Genomic DNA, 5,518 nt, shown 5'->3' with positions numbered 1-5,518 from the left:
AGCACGACTGTGAGGTGAGGTTCTGTGTACTGTAGGTGTTCTTGGTTCTGCTCTACTTGTTCCAGCATCAACAGTAGCTGTGATTTGAGGTAAGGTGTAGGAATTAGGGTTAATTGGATTACTAGATCAGTTAGTATGATTGGTATATCATTAGTTGATACATGTTGTAATTAGTTGTTGATTGTGTGTAGATTTATTTAGTTTAGAATTAATCTAATGGATAAGAGTTCATCTCCTCTTAGGTTTGTGTATATCCTAATTCTCCCATGTTTCTACCTCTTTTTCTAACAATTAGGATAAGAGTTCTATGATAGAGTTCTAGGTTTTCCATACTTTATTTTCTTCTTCTTTTTTTTTTAATATCTTTTTTGTTTTATTCTATGATAGAGTTCTAGGTTTAGTATGTATATTATCTTGATGACATATTAAACGTTTTCTTTCAACTTAGGTTCCTGCAATCTCTATGATTCATTTGCAATCTAGTTTATTGAACTATCTCTCTTATAACAATAGCAAATCTGTTTGGCACAGGCCAAAGAATGATCATATTTATATACTGTTATCCATAAAAAAAAATAACTTTGTGGCAATTACATGATGGAAGGACATAATACCAAGGAAAAACTTTGTCAGTTACCTCTACCTATTAAAATATAATGATAGGTTTTTTCAAGTTTTGTAATTACAAGTTTTGTAAAACTTGTGTGAATAATACATGATATTTATTTGTTTAAAATATAATGATGTAGGAATCAATTTTTTATATGTGATTTTCTTTCTTGGTAATCAAAAAGTTAACTTGCATGTTTGATTGTTTTGGAGATTTTTTGTCTTAATGAGTGATTCACCTTTGTTTAGAACCCTCCCAAGCTGGCTACTCCTCTATTTGATACTAAAATGGCAGAGGACCCTAAGATGACATACATAGACCTAGATAATCTTCAAATTGTGTTTTGAACGAAGAGGTATTTACTTATATTCGCAAGCATGTTATATATAAGTCTGGCACTAGATTCATGTCTTTAATGTACTGTTGAATTGATAGCACTAATTCTTTTCCGCACAGTAGTGTTTGGTCTTGCATTGTGATGGCGTCTGAGTGTTGGCTTGGTCTCTGTTGGCTTGCTACATATCTAGAAAGCTCCATGATTTGTGCTAAGGTAGTTCTTCTCAACGAGCATATCTGAGATGGAACTTCCATACTACTTGCTTTTCCGAGTTTGATTTGCTGCTACAAAATCGGAAAGATATTATGTAATTGTTGTTCCTTCTGGTCGAACAGTTTCACTTTTCCGTCTTAGTTTCTTGTATGTTCTTTGTTAAATAATTATGTGGATTTAATTCTTATCGGTAACAGCTGAAGCATATCCAATTTGGATTTTTCAGCTCAAAATATCAGTAGATTTGTTGTGGTAGTGCCTTAACAGGATTTGAGACTTCTCCATTCAGGTAGGTTATGCTCGTTTGACTCACATTATGGTAATTATTTTTAATTTTTTTAATTTAAGTAATAAGTAATGATATATGTATCTTTTGAATTGTGTCGTAATGATTTTGTATATATTTCTATATTTAAGGAAAAGACAAGTCCGGTAGATACAAAAATTACAAGATTGCAAGTTTGGATTGAAGGTCACAAGAAAAAAAAATGGGAAGCCTAGTACTCAAGCTGTTGGAGAGAAAATAGTAAGCATGTCCACTCATTTTAGATTCCTTTAGTATTTTATTTCACTGATCTTGTTTTTCATAAGAATTTAGACTTAAGATCTCTATTATACAACCTAAAATGTTTTTTCTATACCTCCTTGTACATGTGTTCAAGCTTTTTTTACTTGTGAGTTGGTACATGTGTTCAATTTCAGGTGGACCTAATTCGACCAAATGATGAAATGCAGTTTCTCGATGATGCAATAGGAAGCACAGTCGCATGATTATCTAAATTTATAGTATTGTGTGATTGATACATATTATACTAATTTGTTTGGATTGTAAGTTGAATTGTTGTTATGTAATTGCTAGTTTGTTAGAGATTTCATATATTGTTTTAGATGTTTTGAGTTTTTGTGATATAATGAAAAGCTATGACTTTTATTAATTCTGTATGGATTTGATTTGCACTAAATTTGTTGTAAAATTTTAATTTATTATTTTTGTCAATTTTTTTTAATATAGTTAAGACCATTAACAACATACGTTTGCGCGTTGTCGATAGTATTTTTCGCAGCGCGCAACGCACGCCGCTATTATTATTCGCGGCGTGCTTTCCGCGCTGTGGAAAATACTATCCGCAGCGCACAAAGCACGCCGCGAATAATTGTATCCGCGGCGTGCGTTGTGCGCTATGAAAAATACTATCCGCATCGCGCAAAGCACGCCGCAGATACTATTATCCGCGGCGTGCTTTGCGCGCTACGGAAAATACTATTCGCAATGCGCAAAAGCACACCGCGAATAATTTATGACTTTCAACAGCTTTTAACTGTGCAGCGCGCAATGCGCGCTGCGAAAAGTGAATTTGCGTGCTGCGAAAAGCCATTTTTGTTGTAGTGATCAAGAGATCTATAAGCTACAAAAGGTATAACTAGTTATTAGTTTCCGCATCATGACTAGTTCATCTTTTGTATATATCTTGAAAACCAAACACAAGAGGTTATCGGTTTTAGTTATCGTTTTTGTTATCGATTTTATTTTTTGATTTCATGTTTCGATAATGTGTTTCTATTGAGGTCTCTATAGTTAAACCTAGTTTACTGTAAGAAGTTAAATATCCGATTTCTTTATGAGGCTTTGTCTAGGAAATAGTGGATGATCTCATACCCAAGAAGGCCTAGTGCCTCGCCATGTTTAACCTAGAAGCCGATCTTTGAAATAGATATTTGATAAATTCTGTAATATGGTTTAACTTAGGAAGATCACTTCGATTGAACTTGGAGTAAGAATGTTAAGTTTCGTTCCCAATTCAAGTTTAACTTTTAAAAGGAAATTTGGATTAATAATGTTAAGCATTGTTTGCAATCCAAATTTAATTTTAGTAGAGCACATGGGTAAGTAGGATAGTTCTATGCTTGTATAAATTTTTGTACAGGAGAACTAGGACGGTATTCCGAGTAGCAATCAACACTTAGGTTACTTGGAGGACGCTCAAAGTTGCTAGTTCTCGTGCTCAAGGTAGGCCAACCGCTGTCACATAGCTAGACTTTCCACCTAGTACTGCAAGCCAAATAAAAATTATTAGCGTCGATCATGAAAACCAAAGAAAAGACTTCACTAAACTTATCCTAGTCGATTTCTAGGTAAATCCGTCAGTAAGCTCCCTTGGCTGGATGATCGTTGCCCGGGTCCTAACTTCCGCCAGACTTGCACCAAAGGACCTTGGATGGTAATTTGATCTTGGGGGGAGTGTGACTCGACGTCGTCTGGTTGGCGCCACTCATGGGTCGACAGACGAAGAACAACCTTGATATGTCTGCCACCACTCGGAGTTGAAGGTGCTAAAGTAGCCGGACCCTTGGATTTGGACTTTGGGGAGGAGTGGATAGTGGACAGGGGCACTTCTACACCAGACGGTGGAGGTAGAAGATAGGCGATCGATGGTGTGATTGTCATCTCGGACAATAATGCGGATAGTGAAGGGGTCCGATCGGATGAAGGGGGACTTGGCAGCACAACCTTCCTCTCACGAATCGCAGAGGTAGAGGATTCCCCTCACTCGGAAGGAGGTTGGGAGGTTATCACTGGGGCACGAGTCTGCAAAGCCGAAGTCACCGAGTGGAAAGAGGATTCTGCTTGGTGCCACTTGAGGCGTTGGATCAACGGCTCGCCCGACGTGGCCAGTTCAGAAGGGACAGTGACTAGGACCATGGAGGGGCGCTCGGGCAGCAGCTTGCCAATAATAGCCGTTGCGTCACTTGCCACCACCTGACTTCCCCCTGCCTCGCCGGTCCAACTCATCGAAGTGTTCGACCAGCAACAGACTGCTGCTCTGCTGCTTAGCCACTCCTTTGGCATTAATGTCTGCATCGGAGAGCCTACACTTATCGTTTAACAACGTTCGGTTCATGATTCGATCTATAAAAAAAAAAGAGAAATCAGTTAGATTCAAAAACGACTGGAAGAAAAAGGGCATACCTAGAGGAACAGGCAGTCATGTTCGGATAGGGCTTCTAAGAGCAGCCTGTGTATATGGTATTTTTGACCGACCAGACTCGTAGCTGTTTCGAGGTAGGCCAGCGCACTTCAGTACCTCCTGAGCGGGGGAGGTTTTGACAGTTCGATCTACCAACTGGTCAGAAAGTTGGTCTAAGCGAGCAAACAAACATAGAAATAGTGCTCCTTCCAGTGTTTATTGGAGGAGGGCATTTTGTCAAAATACACAGCCCCCACTTGAGCTTAGAAGAGGAAGGTACCTAGCTCAGAAAACATAGGATAGTAGAAGTGATGAAAAGCATGAGGCACAAGAGGAATCATGTATAGACGGAATAGTACCACAACCCCGCACAACAGTCTCAAGGAATTGGATACTAACTGATGCATGGGGATGTGAAAATATCTGTTGAGGTTGCAAGGTTGTAAATATAGTCCTATATTAAAAACACGTGGAAAAGATCATGGGTTTATAAGAGAAAAGATATCTCCATTGGCATGAGATCTTTTGGGGAGAGCCCAAGAGCAAAACCATGAGGGCTTAGGCCTAAAGTGGAGAATATCATACCATTATGGAGATATCTAAATTCTTTTCGATCCTACAATTGGTATCAGAGCCTGGATTGCCAGAAGATTTAACTACCGACTGTGCACAAGAGCTATAATCTGATTGAGCCATATGGGTACAATATTAACCTCGAACAAAGAAAGGGGGGCTCCTATGTTCGGATCAAGAGGACCAGACACCAGGCAGGAAGTCCTAGTTGCGGCTAGGCAAGGAAGTCCTAGTTGCGGCTAGGCAAGGAAGTCCTAGTAGGTCGGGTAGACCGAGGGGCAGGAAGACCTGGTGGGTTGAGGATCGGACGTGGGAAGCCTGTGGTCCTTTGTTTGGGGAGGGATTGTTGGGGTTGCAAGATTGCAAACATAGTCCCACATTGAAAACACATGGAAAAGATCATGGGTTTATAAGAGAAAAGATATCTCCATTGGCATGAGGCCTTTTGGGGAGAGCCCAAGAGAAAAACCATGAGGGCTTAGGCCCAAAGTGGACAATATCATACCATTGTGGAGATATCTAAATTCTTTTCAATCCTACAATATCTACAGACCTCCGAGAAGAAAGGATGAATGGGAAAACGAAGGCCAGCGAGAAATTGACCCTTAAAGAATGGAAGAAAGCCGTCGGAAGGCAGATGGGGGCGAGTGTAAGCAGAGGGGATGACAATTTGGTAATCATGGGGGAAATGGTAAGTTAGTTTCATCTGATCAACCTCATCGCCATTAAATTTGGACTCAGCGGAGGTATACCATAGCTCGGTAACAGCCGAGGGTGGGGGAGGAGAGACGACCATAGAATAAAGGATGGAAATCAAAG

The 5,518-nt window shown here is 39.6% G+C and overlaps 1 long non-coding RNA gene across 2 annotated transcripts; it reads left to right on the top strand.

Moving 5' to 3' along the window:
- The first annotated feature begins 593 nt into the window (after positions 1–593).
- Positions 594–1,918, top strand: LOC122007228. Of its 2 annotated transcripts, none has more exons than XR_006118864.1 (5): positions 594–965; positions 1,070–1,160; positions 1,387–1,449; positions 1,578–1,686; positions 1,863–1,918. It is a non-coding gene; the product is annotated as an uncharacterized LOC122007228 (long non-coding RNA). The 2 variants fall into 2 exon arrangements; XR_006118865.1 differs by having other exon boundaries at positions 1,067–1,160.
- Positions 1,919–5,518: the final 3,600 nt, after the last annotated feature.

Source organism: Zingiber officinale, chromosome 1A, assembly GCF_018446385.1.
Source record: "Zingiber officinale cultivar Zhangliang chromosome 1A, Zo_v1.1, whole genome shotgun sequence".
Taxonomy (NCBI): Eukaryota; Viridiplantae; Streptophyta; class Magnoliopsida; order Zingiberales; family Zingiberaceae; genus Zingiber; species Zingiber officinale.
This window is presented reverse-complemented; position numbering and strand designations above follow the sequence as displayed.